Below are 18,196 nucleotides of genomic sequence, written 5' to 3' on the forward strand. Positions count from 1 at the left end.
AATCCCACCCCCAGTTATACACAGAAAGCACATGGAATCTGTTATGTTGAAGAAGTATCGGCCTTCCTATGGCAACAGAAGCACTATTCACAATAGGGAACGTATCCAATCAACGTACCTGTTCACGCACAAAAGGAAAAAGAAACTACAGTACACAAAAGAATCCTCTTCGGCCACAGAAATTCATGAAACCATGTCATCTGCAGCAACGTGCAGAAATTGGAGGACATGACCCTCAACGAAATGAGCCAGGAAGAGAAACGCAAACACGGCATGATTTCATGCATGTGAGAATGACATCAACTTTCTCTCTAAATGACTTTATCTCCTAGACATAGAAAGTTCCACAGTGGTGGAGAGGCTGGTGGTGGGGGAGCAGGGGCAGGAACTGGGAAATGGATACAACGTTACACTCAGATGACAGGAATAAATTCAGCTGTTCTACTTCACAGCAGGGTGTCTAGACTTAACAGTATCCCACCATATTTTCCAAAAAAGGTTGAAAAGAAGGACTCTGAATATTGCAACCACAGAGAACTAATAAATAATAACTACACAAGGTAACAGAGACAGTCAATGCCTTCCTTTGATAATTACACAAGGTATATATGCATGGATTAAAATGTCCCACTCTACTCTTTAATTGTATACTTTTACTACAGGACAAATTGTTTTTAAGGACATAGAAAGAAACAATGCTGAAGTTCACGTGAGACCAGGAAATGCCCCGTATTTCCAAAGCAGTTCTGAGAAATCCAAATTACATTGGATGCATCACACTCTCTGATTTGAAATTTCACTCAAACTCTGGGGACCTGCTTCCACATGGATGAGTGGAAGAGAACACAGAACCTGAAGTAAACCCACACACCTCATACCACCTGATTCTGGATGAAATACACAATGATTAAGTAATGGGGAAAGAACTCCCTTTTCAATAGTCTTGGGGATAAATGGCGAGGCATATGCAGAAGAGTAAGTAACACTAGGCCTCTACGTCTCACCATGTACCAAAATTCACTCAGATGAACGAAGGATGTAAATGGAAGACTTCAAAGTACAGAAAGCCTACAAGAGACCCTAGGAAATACCCTTCGACATCAGCTTTGACAAAGCATTTATATATTAAAACCCCACATGACACTACAACAAAAGCAATAATCGACATGTGGCACCTAATACACTAAAGAGCCACCACACAACACAAGAAATTACCAACGGAGTAGACAGACAACATACAGGATGAGAGAAAATGTTCCCAAACTATGCACCTGACCAAGGTTCTAATGTCCAGAATCTACCTTAAAGACCTTACACAAATCAATTAGCCAATCCCCCCGCCAAATAATTAATAGGCAATGGATATAAGCACACACTTCTTGAAAGATGATATAAAAGCAACCAAAAATCTGAAAATGTGCTGCAGCTAACTGTCAGAGAAATACCAATCAAAAGCACAATGAGACATATCGCACGCTGGTCAGAATGGCGATTACACAGTCAAGAAAAAAAAAAAGGACACTAGTGAGGCAGCAGAGAAGGGGGACACTGGTCCACTTTTGGTGAAAACGCAAAGTAGTTCAGACACCACAGAAAGCACTTCGGACACTGCTCAAAGAACTTAAACCAGAACTACCATCTGACACAGCAAGCCCACCACTGGGATATACACAAAGGAAAATAAATCCTTCTGTCCAAAACACACATGCACACAAATGGTCTTGGCGGCACTATTTACAATGGCAAATACGTGAAATCAACCTAGGCACCCATCAACAGTGGATCAGAAAAGGAAAATTTGGTACATATATACCACAAAAAACTAGGCAGCCATAAAAAAAAAAAAACGAGGAAATCATGTCCTTGGCAGCTACATGAAAAGAGCTGGAGGCCATTATCTAAAGGCAAAGAAAGAAAAAACAGAACACCAAATGCCACATGTTCTCACTTCTAAGGTGGAGCTAACACTGAATACACCCTACCGTAAAAGTGAGAACAACAGACACTGATGACTTATCAGACGAAAAAGGAAGAAGGGACGAGGTATGGGCTAAAGACCTAGCCAGTGGGTCCACCCACTCCCTGCGTGATAAGGTCTCTGGGATCCCAGTCTCAATGTCCTGCAAAATACCAAAGGCAGTAACTAATCTGCGTTTGTACCTTTTAGTCTACAAAAAATGTAGAAATTAGTTAACAAATACAAACTGAGAAGCTACAACAATGAATGAAAAACACAAACTTTTATAATTATCCAAACAATCATTTACTGGCATAAACTAAGAAAGTGGACAGAATGAGTAAATCAAATACTTAACCCCAGTTACATATAGTGAACACATTTTTCAAAAGAACACCAAAAAGACACAATGGGCAAAAGGTCGCCTGTCCAACAGATGATTCTGAGTAGACTGAATATTCACAAGCAAAACACTGAAATAGGACCGTTATGTCATGCCAACACAAAAATCAATGCAAAATATGTTAAAGGCCTACAACTCAAATCTGACACCACAAAACTACTACAAGAAAACATACGGTGCGCATGTATTTTCGAAAAGTAATACGTGCACATAGGCTCTTAAAGGTATTTTTAAAAAATTAAAACAAAGGAAATACTCTAAGAAAACACTCACAATGTAATGGCTAGGCATTTTCACTAAAAAGCTGGGCACCCGCTTACACAGAACAATGGAACAGATTAGAAGACCCAGATACAAACCTGCACACCTGAAATCATCTGATACTTGAAAATAAAACAACAAAAATAAGCAATGGAGAAAGGACTCCCTACCACTAAGTGGTGTTGGGATCAGTGGCTACCTAGATGCAGAAGAAGTAACACTGGGCCCGTGTCTCACCATGTACAGAAAGCAACTCAACTTGAATCGAAGATTGAAATGCAAAATCCTGGGCTGGGTGTGGTGGTGGCTCATGCCTGGAATCCAAGCACTCTGGGAGGCCAAAGCAGGTGGATGACTTGAGGTCGGGAAGTTCGAGACCACCCTGGCTGACATGGTGAAACCCTGTCTACTTAAAAAGCAAAACTTAGCTGGGTATGGTGGCACGTACCTGTACTCCCAGCTATTCGGGAGACTGATGCACGAGAATCACTTGAACCCCAAAGGTGGAGGGTGCAGTGAGCCAAGATCGTTCCACTGCATTCCATCCTCTTTGACACAGCAAGACTCGGTCTGTAAATACAAAAATACATAAAAATCCAAGACCTGAAACTATAAAAAAATCCTGCACGAGAATCTAGCAAATACTCTTCTCGACAGAGGTTTTGGCAAAGCATTTATATCTCAAGTCGCCAAAAGCAATGAGAACAAATACAATTCCTGATAAGTGGGACCTAATACACAAAAGAGCTGCTGCACCAACAGAGTTAACACACAGCCTATAGAATGAGGGAACATATTACGCAACTATGCATCTGAAAAACGTCTAATATCCAGGATTTATGTAAAGAGCTTAAACAAACAACAACAACAAAAAAAACCCAACCCAATTTGTAAATGGGCAAGGGACATGAACACACACTTAAAAGAAGGTGTACCAGTAACCAATGAGAATGAAAAGATGCTCGATCTCACTGATTATCAGAGAAATGCAAATCAGAAACATACTGAGATACCATCTCACACTGGTCAGAATGGCAATTATGATACACAGTCCACAACAACAGAGGCTGGTGGAGCAGATGAGCAAAGAAATGCAGGTTCACTGTTGGGGGAAATGCAAACTAGTTCAGACTCCCTGGAGAGCAGTGTGGACAGTTCTCAAAAAACTTAAAAGAGAATTACCACCCAGCGCTGGAATCCCACTCCTAAGGATCTACCCAAAGGAAAATGCTTCCATCCAAAACACACATGCACTCGCATGATCACGGCAGTACTACTCACAATGGTGAAGACATGGAATCAGCCTCGGTGCCCATCAGCAGTGGATCAGAGAAAGGAAATGTGGTACATACACACCACGGAACACTACACAGCCATAAAAACAAATCCATGCCCTTACCAGAAACCTGGACAGAGCCATAGGCCATTATGCCAAAAGGCAAGAACAGAAAACCACAATTTTTAAAACAGCTACAAAGGTCAGTTGTGAATATTCTCTCTACAGAGAAATCATAAGTCTGGAGCTCACAGAGATGCCAGACACCGCGACTTCATGATGATGCTATGTTTACACAGATCAAACTGTGCCTTGCACTTGCTGGTTATACATACTGACTATATGACAATGAAACTGCTGTCCCATTTTGGTAACATTCATTCTCACCAGAGAGAGAGATGCTATCTGAGTGTGGTTCTGATTGACTTCTCCTGAGGATCAGTAATGTTGAGTCAGAAACTTTTACCTGTGCATCCATCTCAGGTCTTCAGATCCACTGCCCAGTCTTACATGTCAAATTGAAACAAGTTCACAATAACTTGGCAAACATCACTAACCACAAGCAAAATGTAAATCAAAACCACACTTAGACACCATCTCATTCTAATTGGAATGAGTATTAACATAAAAAGGAAAAAAAAAAAAAACATTGAAAGAAAGGGAAACGCTGGTGTGTTTTCAGAGAGACAGAGAGAGACACCCTTTCACAGTTCGTGAGAAGGTAAACTAGCACACGCACTCCAGAAACCACTTGGAGGTTCCTCCAAACCTTAAAAGACTCCAACTACCGTTTCAACCAGCAATTCTACTACTAGGAATACACTCAAAGTCATTGAAATCAGGACACCAAACATAGATCTACGCACCCATGTGGATTCCAGCACTGTTCCCAAGAGCCAGTGTAAGCATCAACCTACCTGCTTGTCCACAGAAGAAGGGATAAAGAAGCTGCTCGACATGTACACACCGGAATACTCTTTAGACAGAAAACCACAATGAAATCCTATCGTGGGGAACCACAGGGTTGCACCTGGAAAACATGATGGTAAATTAAATGAACAAGAGGGGAAAGAAACAAATCTTGAGTCATCTCACACATGCAGAAGCTGAGAAACTCTATCTCAAAGACCTGGCGAGCACAATATGGGTTTGCAGAGATTGGGGGAAAAGAGGAGTAATGGGCAGGGATTGTAAATGGGAAATGAGAGGAAGAAAATTCTGTTGTTCTATTCCAGCGCAGGGTGACCAGGGTTAACAGCAAAGGGCACATCACTTTCAAAGCAGCTTGAAAGGAGAATACTGAAAGGGTCTCACCATAGAGGAATAAACAATGGGAAAAGGTATCAGAAACACTAAGTACCCTGATTTCATCATTTCACAATGTATGCATGGACCATAATGCCCCACTCTACCCTCTCATTGTATTGTTCCTTTACTATGCAACACATTTGTTACAAGAAATAGAAACAGGTGATGCTAATATTCATGTGGGACCATGAAGCGCCCTGAGTTTCATCCTCTGCAATCCTGAGACATCCAGACTACATCGGACACATCACACTTCCTGATTTCAAATTTCATGGAAAAGCTAGGGACCGGCCTCCACACAGAGCAGTGGAACACAAGGCAGGACCAAGAAGTAAACCCACACACTGAAAACTATCTAATCTAACACAGAATCCACCAAAGTAAGCAAAGGCAAAAGGACATCCTATTCCATCAACGGTGCTGAAATAAGTGGCTAGCCATGTGCAGAAGAGTAAGACTAGGCCCCTACCTCTCACCAGACACAAAGAGGAACTCAAGATGAATGAAAAATTTCAATGGAAAAACTCAAACTATTAAAATCTTATGAGAAAACTTGTGAAATATCCTTCTCCACAAAGGCTTTGGCAAAGAATTTAGATGGCTAAGTCCTGAAGAGTAACGGCAACAAAAACAGAAATTGACAAGTCAGACCGAATACCTGAAAGAGCTGCTGCACAGTAAAAGAAACTACCAACAGAGTTAACAGTGTACACAAAGGGAGAACACGGTCCCAAACTGTGCATCTGCACCACATCTAATATGCAGAATCTACAAGGCCCTTCAACAAGTCAACTAGGGAATATCCTATTAATAAACAGGCAAGAGACGTGAACACATACGTCTTAAAAGACAATGTACAAGCAACCAACATATAGGAAAACATGCTCAAACTCACTATCAGAGAGCTGCCAATCAAAAACATTACAAGACGTTGTAATCCCATGGAGGTCACAATGGTGAGGACCACGCAGACAAGGAACACATGCTGGCGAGGCAGCCGAGGAAACGAAACGCTGGTACGCTTTCGGGGAGGGGAGGGGATTAAAACTAGTACAGACACCATTGAAAGCAGATTGGGGATTTCTCAAAGAGCTGAAAACAGAACTACCATCTCACCCAGAAAGCCCTCTCCTGTGCATCTACCCAAAGGAAAATCAATCCTCCTATCCAAAAGACACAGGCACTCGTTATGTTCATAGCAGTATTATTCACAATGACAAAGACATGGAATCAACCTACCCATCAACAGTGCATGAGAGGCCGGCACAGTGGCTCACATCTGTAATTCTAGCACTTTGGGAGGCCAAGGCAGGTGGATCGCTTCAGTCCAGAATTTGAGACCAGCCTGGGCAAAATGGTGAGATCCCATCTCTACAATAATAAAAAAATTAGCCGGATGTGGTGGTGGGCACCTGTAGACCTTTCAGGGAGGATCACCTGACAACGGAAGGTGGAAACTGCAGGCCAGTGTCAGAAGTGAACTAAGGTCCAAATAGAAAACCAAATGCCACATGTTCTCACTTATAAGCAGGAATTAAACTTTGAATGCACTCAAAGAGAACGACAGACACCGGGAATGACCACAGACCAATAAAAACACAGGAGAGAGGGAGCGTGTGCTAAAGACCCACCCTGTGGGCCCTCTGCTCACTTCCTGGGTTACGGGGTTGTTGGGACCCCAAGTCTCAGTGTCATGCAATCAACAGATGTAACTAACTTGCAAATATAGCTTTTAAACTGTAATAATAAGAGTAGAAAGCATTAAAAGAAAAATCCAAGGTAAGAACCAAAGAAAATAATCAATCAAAAAACAATCTGTAGTTATCCAAACAATTCATGACTGTCACAAACACAGAACGAGGACCTAAGTGACACAAAGAGGCAGCCAAATACTCTATCCAACATGTTGTGTAGGGAACACATTTTTCAAAACCCCAAAAAGATATAATGGGAAAGGGAAAGTCTGGTTCAATTATCGATTTTGAGAAAACTGAATATCCACAGGAAAAACACTGAAATAGGACCCTTACAATGCACGATACACAAAATCAACACAAAATGAAGACCTAAACTCAATCTTGAAACTGTAAAGGTCCTATAAGAAAAGAGAGTGGGTGTATATTTTAGGAAACCCTCGATCTATGCAAACAGGCTGCAAAAGGTAAAAAAGCATCATAACACTAAAAAATAGGTAGGGAAACTATACCCACAGACAATGCAAGGCTTGGCTCTGTGTGTGTGCGTGCGCACGCACGCATGTTTTTCTGCTATCATGGAAGCGGGGTGTTGAACACAAAAGTCACTGCTAACATATGCAACTATAACCATATGTGACTAGGGACACTTTACAAATTCTACAGGGAAAAGGAAACAATGAAACAAAAAAAAGGAATCCTAAAGACTGGGAGAAACGATAAAAAATCCTAACCCTGAAAGAGGTTGTTATCTAACACATACAATAAAGTGATATGACTAAGTGAAAAACAACAATAAAAACAACAAATATCCAAGTAAAAGGATCTAAATAGACCTGAGTGAAAAGATGGCAGGAAATGGACTCACAGGTGATAGTTCCTCAATATCACTAATCCTCACAAAAACATGAATCAAAACCATACTCGGTTACCATCTAATTCTACCTAGAATGAGTATTACAAAAGACAAAAATCAAAATTGTTGAAGGTAATGGTCAGCATAGACTTGCAGGGGAAGAAAAATCTTCCACACACTTCGTGGAATGAAAATTATGTACACACTACAAAAACTTTTGGAAGTTCCTTAAAAAAGTAAAAGGTAGGCCAGGCACAGTGGCTCACACCTGTAATCTCAGCACTTTGGGAGGCCGAGACAGGTGGATCACCTGAGGTCAGGAGTTCAAGACCAGCCTCACCAACGTGGTGAAATCCTGTCTCTACTACAAATACAAAAATTAGGCGTGGTGGCAGGTGCCCGGATTCCCAGCCACTCGGGAGGCTGAAGCGGGAGAATCGCTTGAACGCAGGAAGCGGAGCTTGCATTGAGCCGAAATCGCGCCACTGCACTCCAGCCTGGGCGACAAGAGCAAGACTCTGTCTTTTTTTTTTTTTTTTTTTTTAAAAAACAAACAACGAAAGGTAAAAGTACAACTGCCACTCCAATAACAATCCCACCACTGGGTACACGTTTAGAGAAAATGAAATCCCTGTGTTATCTGCCTTTTCATGTGTCCTGAAGCCCTAGTCACAATAGCCAAGATGTGGAATTAACCTACCTGTCTATGCACAGATGAAGGGATAAAGGAACCACAGTTGACATACACAAGGAAACACATGTCAGCTGTAACACTTCAGGAAATCATGTCATCTGCAACCACTTGGAGAAACCGGGAAGACAATTAGGTGAAACGAGTCTGCCAGGGAGAGACCCACGCTGCATGACATCAGCTACATAGAATCCAGAAAACATTGTCTCTTAAAAGCAGAACTTCCGGTAGGGGTTACTGGAGGCTGGGGAGAGCAGAGAGCCTGGGTAGGGACTGGTAACGGGTACAGAGTGACGCTCAGATACAAGGAATCCATTCTGGTGTTCTATTGCACAGCAGGCTGACTAGGTGACTAGGGTCAACAGAATCTAGAAAAATTTTTCAAAATTAGCTGGAAAATATGGTTCTGAATATTCTCTCCACAGAGATAAAATAATGATGGAAGATCACAGACATGCCAGATACAATGATTTCATCATAATGCTACATATAGATATCTCAAAATGTCCCTTGCACCTTGGGTTGTGTGTGTAGGGGGGTATAATGTATACTCTATAGAAACAAACTGCCATCAAATGTTGGTAGTATTCATTCTAACCAGAGTGAGATGAAATCTGGTGTGATTTTCACTTACACTTTTGTGTGCGTCAGCAATGGTGAGAATCTTCTCAGAGGAGGAACTTGTCTCCAAAGCTGGTGGGATATGGTAAACTAGTATGCACGCTAAAGAAACCAATTGGATGTTCCTTGAAATCGCAAAACTACAACTACCGTTTTATCTAGCAATTCTATTACTAGGTATATACACAGAGCACATGATCAGGACATGGAAGAGATGATCTGTCATCCCAGGTGGAACTCAGCCCTATGCACAAAAGCCAAGACAAGCAATCAACCTCCCTGTCCATCCACAGATGAAGGGATGAAGAATCTCTAGTACACAGACACAATGGAATACTTTTGGGCCATCAAAATTCCTGGAATCCTATCATTTCCAGCAACATGGCTGCACCTGGAGATATTCTGTTCAATCAAATCAGAAAGGCAGACAAAGACCAAGCCTGCATGTTCTCACTCATGTGGGAGCTGAAAAATTTAACTCACTGAAGGTGAAAATATAGCAGTGGTCACCACAGACTAGGTGGAGGAGAGGACATCAAGGATTGGCAATAGGTACACAGAGAGTTACAGGAAAGGAATACATTCTGGTATTCCAGTCCAAAGCAGGGTGACAAGACTTAACAACATGGTCGTGCCGTTTTCAAAAGAGCTACCAAGGAGGATACTGAATGTTCACACATCGAAGATATTAAACCTATACGTGCTTAGAGGCATGGGAAACTCCCTGATTTTATCCATACTCAAGGCATACAAACAAGTATCACAATGTCCCAATGCACCCCTAATTCTGGACATAAAGTATGAAGCAAACGTTTTATGGAATGGTAGCGATACATGGCTAGAAATTCACATGGAACCACCAAAGACCCAAAGAACCTGAATGTGTAAAGCAATCCAAGGGAATACAAACTCAATTGGAAGCTGCACATTCCCCAATTTCAAACTACATGTAAAACCTCCACTCAATCTAAAGACTACAGTAGTGGCATAAAAATGAATCCATGAACCTAGGGACATAACAGAACCTAAACGCACACCTGTATGCAATCAACACATTTTTTTGAAAGGAACACCTAGAAGATACAATGTGGCTGGGTGCTGTGGCACACACCTGTACTCCCAGAGCTTTCGGAGACCAAGTCAGGCAGATCACTTGAGGTCAGCCTGGCCAAAATGGTGAAATTCCATCTCTAGTAAAAATACAAAAAATAGTAGTCAGGTGTGGTGGTGCACACCAGCAATCCCAACCACTTGGGAAGATGAAGCACGAGAATCTCTTGAAGCAAGGGTGCACATGTTGTGGAAAGCTGAGATCTCGCCACTGCACTCTAGTCTGGGTGACAGCATGAGTAGGACTGAGTCTCGAAGGGAAAAAAGATGAGATGAGGAGTCAGCAGTCTGTTCAACTGAGCAGTCTGAAACGACTGGATAGCCACATACAAAAGAATGAAATAAGACCTTGTTGTTATACAATACACAAACATAAACTCAAAATACATTAAACCCTAAACACAAGACCTAACAGCGTAAAACTGCTACAGGAAAACACAGAGTGAGCTTAAGTTTAGGAAAACCTGAATCTAAGCTCACAGGATGTAAAAGCAAATAGAAAAAAAGAAAAACAGAAAAAAAACCACTTCCAACAATAGAAGTCAAAAATTCTAGTTTTCGTCATTGACCTTACCTTACAAAAACAGTCAGTGCTAGCCAGGCACGGTGGCTCACGCCTGTAAACCCAGGACTTTGGGAGGCCAAGGCGGGCAGATCACTTGAGGTCAGGATTTGGAGACCAGCCTAGCCAACATGGTAAACCCTGTGCCTACTAAAAATACAAAAATTAGCTGGGAGTAGTGGCGCACACCTGCAGTCCCAGCTACTCGGGAGGCTGAGACAACAGAATCGCTCAAACCTGGGAGGTGGAGGTTGCAGTCAGCCAAGATCGTGACACCCTACTCCAGCCTGGGCAACAGAGCGAGACTCTGTCTCAAAAAATAAAAAGGAAAAACAAAAATAAAAATCACAACTAAAATAATCAAGAAATAAAAACACAAAACAACCTGAAGAAGTTCTGCACAGTAAAGAAAACAATGCACCAACCAACACTCAGAAGGCATTCTTCAGACAGAAAGGATATTACGAGGAATCATATATCTAAAAGCGGTTGTTATCTGACATTTGGGAGCAACTAACACCCCACTGAGGAGCAAAACACCCAAAACCAAGTAACCCAGCCATAACTGGGCAACAAACCTGAACAGACATTACTGAAAAGGCAATATGCAATTCACTAACAGGAAAAAAAAGGTGGTTCTCACCACTGCTAGTCATCTCTAAACTGTAAATGATAATCACACTCAGATACAAACTCACTCTAATTCTAACAAAAAATAAAAACCAGTTATTTCAAACGAATGCCCCAGGGAAACCTGCATACACAGATACTCTTCCACACTGTTGAGAGAAATCACCATTACCACAGGTACTACGAAAACCACTTGGAGCTTCCCAAACAATCACAAAGCTAGCTACCACTTCATCTAGCAATTCCAACAGTGGGTATCTACTTATGGACAGAGAAATCTCTACATGGAAATCATAGCTGCCTTCCCAGGTGGAGTGAAGCACTACTCACGACAGCCAAGGGCAGATCACCTGAGGTCAGGGATTTGAGACCAGCGTGGCCAACATGGTGAAACCCTTGTCTCTACTAAAAACACAAAAACTATCCAGGTATGGGGGAACACACCTATACTCCCAGCTACTCGGGGAGCTGAGGAGGGAGAATCCCTTAAACACAGGAGACGAAGGTTGCAGTGAGTTGAGATGGTGCCACTGTACTCCAGCCTGGGCAACAAGAGAGAAACTCCGTCTCCAAAAAACAAAAACACAAACACAGGTAAAATAATGGGTTTCTCAATATCAGTGTTTGAGATCAACTCATCTCAAACATGTAAATGAAAACCACACTCAGGCACCATCTCAATCTAACTGATATGAATATTGCCAAAAAGAAAGACTGTGTTTGAAATAAGGCAAAGTCACTTGCTGGTGACAAGACAAAGAAAGGGATAATCTTACACACTACTGGGTGGAACTTTAATTAGGATGTACTCTAGGAAAAACAGTAGAAGGTCCCTGAACAAATTAAACCTGTGCCTAACTTGTAATGTCATCATCCCACCCATGGCTCTCCATGGAAAGCAAATGAAATTTGTATGCTAGAGACAAAGCTTCCTTCCCCTCTTTCTTGACATGCTACTGACAATAGCCAAAGGATGGAATCAACCTACCTGTCCATTCACAGATGAAGGGATGAAGAATTTCCAGGACACAGGCACAATGGAATACTTTTCAGCCATCAAAATTCAGGGCATTTTTCATTTCCCACAACATGGCTGCACCTGCAAGATACTATGTTCAATCAAATCAGAAAAGCAGAGAAAAGAGAAAGATCAACCTGCATGTTCTCACTCAATCATGTGGGAGCTGAAAAATTTAACTCACTGAAGGTGAAAATACAGTAGTGGTCACCACAGGCTGGGTGGAAGGGAGGACATGGGCAAGGATTGGCAATAGGGATGCAGAGAGTTAAAGGAGAGGAATACATTCTGGTATTCTACTCCACAGCAGGGCGACTGCGCCTAAAAATATGGTCGTGTCTTTCTCAAAGTAACTACCAAGGAGGATACTGATGTCCACACCTCAAAGATATAAGACCTATACCTGATCACAGGCACAAGAAACTCCTTGATTCTACCCTTATGCAAGGTATACAATTATCACAATGTCCCACTGCACCACTAATTCTCGACATATGGTATGAACCAAACTTGTTACAAAATGTTAACTACACATGGCTAGAAATTCACATGGAACCACCAAAGACCCTGAATATGGAAAGAAGTCCTACCTAGGAAATACAAACTAGATTGGAGGCATCACACTCATCTTCAAATTACAGGTAAAAGCTCTACTTACCCAAAGACTACGGCAGTGGCATAAAAAGAAACCATGCACCTGTGGACATAACAATACCTAAACGCACACCTGTAGGCAGTCAACACATTTTTTTCTTGTTGCATCTTGTAGGCGTTCAAAAGAACGTTCAAAAGAACGCCTACAAGATGCAACGAGGCTGGGTGCTCTGGCTCACAAACTAAAACCTAAACACATGACTCAAAAGCATAAAATGCCTACAGGAAAACAGTGAGCTTAAGTTTCGAAAAACCTGAATCGATGTTAAATAGTTGTGGTTGGGCACGGTGGCTCACACCTGTAATCCCAGCACTTTGGGAGGCCAAGAGTGGGTGGATCATGAGGTCAGGAGATCAAGAGCATCCTGGTTAACACAGTGAAACCCTGTCTCTACTAAAAATACAAAATAAATTAGCCAGGTGTGGTGACAAGCGCCTGTAGTCCCAGCTACATGGGTGGGTGAGGCAGGAGAAGGGCATGAACCCGGGAGGCAGAGCTTGCAGTGGGCCGAGATGGCAGCAACACTCCAGCCTGGGTGACAGAGAGAGAGACTCCATCTCAAAAAAAAAAAAAAAAAAAAAAATCACTGAAAACTAAAATAATAATCAACCAGTAAAAACAAAGAAAAAAAACTGAAAAAATACTGCACAGTAAAGAAATCAATGCACCAACCAACACTCAGAAGGCATTCTTCAGATAGAAAGGATATTATAAGGAATCATGTATCTGAAACTAAGACATCACTGAGGAGAAAACACACAAAACCAAGTAACCCAGCCAAAACTGGGACACAAACCTGAACAGACATTACTAAAAAGACAATGTGCAATGCACTAACATGTAAAAAGGGTGGTTCTCGACATTACCAGTCATCTCTAAACCGTAAATGAAAAGCACGCTCAGATAGAGACTCATCCTAATTTGAACAATTAAAAGAAACCAATTATTTCAAACAAATTCCCTGGAGGAAGATGCAAACACACTCTCATACACGGTTGGGAGAAATATACAGGCACTATGAAAACCTCTTGGAGCTTAAGCATTCTTCATATAGGGAGGGCATGATGAGGAATCATTTATCTGAAACAGGTTGTTACATGGTATGCACGAGAAACTAATGCTATTAAGATGCGAAACATGCAAAACCAAGTCACCCAGCCAAAGTTGGGCAATGAACCTGAAGAGATATTTCTCAAAAGTCCTAGCTAATCACGAAGCTGAGGTGGGAGAATCACCTGAGTCCCAGGAGGTCAAGGACGCAATGAGCCGAGATCACACCACTGCACTCCAGCTTGAGCAACCAGACCCAGACATGATCTCAAAAAATAATAAGAAGAAAAAAAAAGAGGAAAAAAGAAAAGAGAAGAAATAAACTACACAGAGAAAGACAAACATCACATTGTCTCACGCCGAAGGAATCTAAAAAACACATTGCATAGAACTTTTAAGCATAACTGTTCTTAACATGGGTTGGGATTAAAAGGTGGGGCACGGTCAGGGATTGGAAACAGGAATACAGTTACACACCCCATGAGAGGAATGAAACCCGTAGTTCTATTCCACAGCAGCGGGTGAGTAGGTCTAACATTATCAGAGTGTACTTTTCAAGAAAACTAGAAAAGAGCATTCTCAATGTCTTCATCTCAAAGGAATAGTAACTCTATGAGGCAAGAGATATGCTAAATACCCTGATTTCATCACTAAACAATGCACCCGTGGACCAAAGTGTCTCACTCTACTCTCTGATGGTACACCTTTACCACAGGGTAAATTTTTGTAAAGAAATTTAAGGAAACAGGCTAAGCATGGTGGCTCACGCCTGCAATCCCAGCACTTTCAGAGGCTGAAGCAGGTGCATCACTTGAGGCCAGGAGTTCGAGACCAGCCTGGCCAACATGGTGAAACCCCATCTCTACTCAAAATACAAAAATCAGCTGGGCACAGTGGTGCACGCCTGTAATCCCAGGTACTCGGGAAGCTGAGGCAGGAGTATCACTTGAACCCAGGAGGCAGAGGTTGCAGTGAACCAAGAATGCGACACTGCACTCCAGCTTTAGTCCAGGCAATAGAGTGAGACGTTGTCTCAGAAAAAAAAAAAAAAGAAAAAAAGAAAAAGACCACATTCAAGGGATCAACCGACATGAAAAAATGCACGAGCTCACTAATCATCAGTGAAATGCAACTCGCAAACACAATGAGGTAACATCCCACGTTGGTCAAAATGGCCATTTTTCCAAAGTCAAAACAACATGCTGGCAAGGCGGCAAAGAAAAGGGAACGCTGCTACACTCTTGCGGAACGTGAAAACAGGTTTGCACTGTGGAAACCAGTTTGGAGATTCTCAAGGAACTTAAAACAGAACTACCATCAGACCCAGCAATTCCACTACTTGGTATCTACCCAAAAGACAGTAAATCCTTCTATCAAAAAGACACAAGATCTCGTGCATTCATGGCCGTGCCATTCACAAGAAAAAAGACGTGGAAGAATCCTAGGTGACCAGCAACAGAGGATTCAACTTTTTTTTTTTTTTTTAATGTGGTGCATACACACCACAAAATACTACGCAGCCATAAGAACACACAATCATGTCCTAAGCAGCGTGGATAGACCTGGGGATTATTATGTTTAGCAAATCAAGGCAAGAACAGAACAGAAAACCAAACACTGCATGTTGTGGGAGCTAAACAGTGAATACATTCGAACATAAAGATGGAAACAACAGACACTGGGGACACAGAAACACAACCGAATGGGCTGGGCGTGGTGGCTCACGCCTGTAATACCAGCACTTCGGGAGGCCGAGGCAGGCGGATCACAAGGTCAGGAGATCCAGACCATCCTGGCTAACACGGTAAAACCCCGTCTCTACTAAAAATACAAAAAATTAGTCGGCCGTCGTGGCGGGCATCTGTAGTCCTAGCTACTCGGGAGGCTGAGGCAGGAGAATGATGTGAACCCAGGAGGCGGAGCTGGCAGTCAGCCGAGATTGCGCCACTGCACTCCAGCTTGGGCGACAGAGCGAGACTCCATCTCAAAAAAAAAAAAAAAAAAAAAAAGACAATCGAATGGACAAAATAAGGGAGCCAAGTAATCAATCCAAAATTATATTTAGGTCACACATTTTTCAAAAGCACACCAAAGGCACAACAGTTGAGAAAACTGGGTAGTCACATGCACGAGATTGAAACAGCAGCCCTATGTTGTCCGATACACAAAAATCTATGAAAAATAAATCAAACAGTTAAATTCCATCTGGAAAGCAAAACACTCCAAGAAGAAATCATGGGATAAGCGTATATTTAGGGGAAGCTTCACCCTGTGCACACAGGTTGCAAAAAAAAAAAAAAAAAAGAAAAAGAAAAGGAAAAATTAGGGGAAAAATATGCACAGACAATAAAATAGCTTAACAATCTCTTTCTTTTGGATGAAACACTGAAATCACTGCCAACAAATACAAATATAAACATGAGAGACTAAGGACAGCATTAGCGCCTCTGTGCAGGACAGAACAAATGAATCCAAAGAAAAGGCATCCTAGACCGGGTATGGGGGCTCACGAGATCAGGAGTTTGAGACCAGCCTGGCCAACATGGTGAAACCCCAGCTCTAGTAAAAATACAAAAATTAGCCGGGCATGGTTGTACACACCTGTAATCCCAGCTACTCAGGAAGCTGAGACCGGAGAATTGCTTGAACTCAGGAGGCAGAGGTTGCCGTGAGCCAAGACTGCCCCACTGCAACTCCAGCCTGGGTAACAGAGCAAGACTCCATCGGAGTCTGGTGCAGGGGAAGGGGGAGGAGAAAAAAAACAAAAAAGAACAGCATCCTAAAGGTGAGAAGAAAGTTTGAGGAAACATACAGCTGATAAGGCATTGTTTTCCAAAAGGCACAAGCTACTAACCTTAGTAACTAGCAAAAAAAATAAATAACCAAAAGCGAAACGAGGAACCGATCCAAAACTGGGCAAAGAGCCTGAATAAACTTTTCGCCAAAGAAGACATAAGACTGACTCTATCTTTACGAAAACGTGGTTAACACTCCTAATCTTGCACAAAACGGAAATCAAAACCACACGCAGAAAGCATCTCACTTATTCACACGAATGTGACAAATAAAAATACAAACACAAATGCTGGTGTCAATTTCCAGGAAAAAAGAAGTGTTTATGGGAGGGTCAATTACTATATACACTCTGGAAAGCAGTTGCAGAGTCTTCAAAAAAACTGAAAGTACAACACCATATGATCTATTCATCCCACTACTAGGTATACAGTCAAAGCAAACCAGGATTTTGAACAGACATCTGCCTTTCCATGTCTATTACATCACTATTCACAATAGCTAGAATGATGGAATCTGCCTAACTGTTCACCCAACAGATGAAGAGATAAAGAAAATATAGTACATATATACAACGACATATTCTCCAGCCATAAAAAATAATGCAATTTTCATTTAGGGCAACACTAATGAACCTAGAAAACATTCTGTTAAATAAGCCAAGCACAGAAAGACAAACACTGCATGACCTCACTCACACTGAATCCAAAAAATTAACCTTCAAGAAGCAGAAAGAACAGGAGTGGTCTTCCGGAGGCTGGGGGATGGAGGGGAAATAGGAGGCATTGGTGATGGAAACAAAGTTACATTTAGTTGGGAGGAACACATTCTAGAGTCCCCTTCCACAGCTGCGTGACTCTAGTTACAATATTGTTTGTATTTTTCAAAAAAAGCTAGAAGGGAACAATTTTGAGTGTTCTCACCACAAAGAAATACCTGTATGAGGAAATAGTTATGCTAAGTACCCTGATTTGATTATTACCCAAAATATACATGTACCAAAATGTCCCAGATAAGGCTGGGCAAGATGGTTCATGTGTGTAATCCCAGCACCTTGGGAGGCTGAGGTGGGTGGATCATCCGGGGCCAGAAGTTCGAGACCAGCCTGGCCAATGTAGCAAAACCCGATCTCTACTAAAAAATACAAAAATTAGTTGGGCATGGCAGCACACACTTGTAATTCTAGGTACTTGGATGGCCAAGGCACAAAAATCACTTGAACTTGGGAGACAAAGGTTGCAGTAAGCCAAGATCATGCCACTGCACTCCAGCCTGGGCAACAGAGCTGAACTCTGTCTCAAAACAAACAGA

At 42.0% G+C, this 18,196-nt stretch overlaps 1 protein-coding gene across 7 annotated transcripts in view; it reads right to left on the reverse strand.

Moving 5' to 3' along the window:
- LOC112429437 (fructosamine-3-kinase-like) overlaps positions 1–18,196 on the reverse strand; it is a 598,793-nt gene that overhangs the window by 282,240 nt on the left and 298,357 nt on the right. For 6 of the 7 annotated variants that reach the window (XR_011613969.1, XR_011613967.1, XR_011613966.1 and 3 more), the window contains 3 exons: positions 12,358–12,468; positions 4,815–4,927; positions 3,070–3,191 (listed from right to left, as the gene is read on the reverse strand). The gene's annotated coding sequence lies outside the window, so the exon portion shown is untranslated. Of the gene's footprint in view, positions 1–3,069; positions 3,192–4,814; positions 4,928–12,357; positions 12,479–18,196 lie in introns of all 7 variants that reach the window. The other variant, XR_011613968.1, reaches the window with a different exon arrangement.

This window comes from Macaca nemestrina, chromosome 15, assembly GCF_043159975.1.
Source record: "Macaca nemestrina isolate mMacNem1 chromosome 15, mMacNem.hap1, whole genome shotgun sequence".
In the NCBI taxonomy this organism is placed as follows: domain Eukaryota; kingdom Metazoa; phylum Chordata; class Mammalia; order Primates; family Cercopithecidae; genus Macaca; species Macaca nemestrina.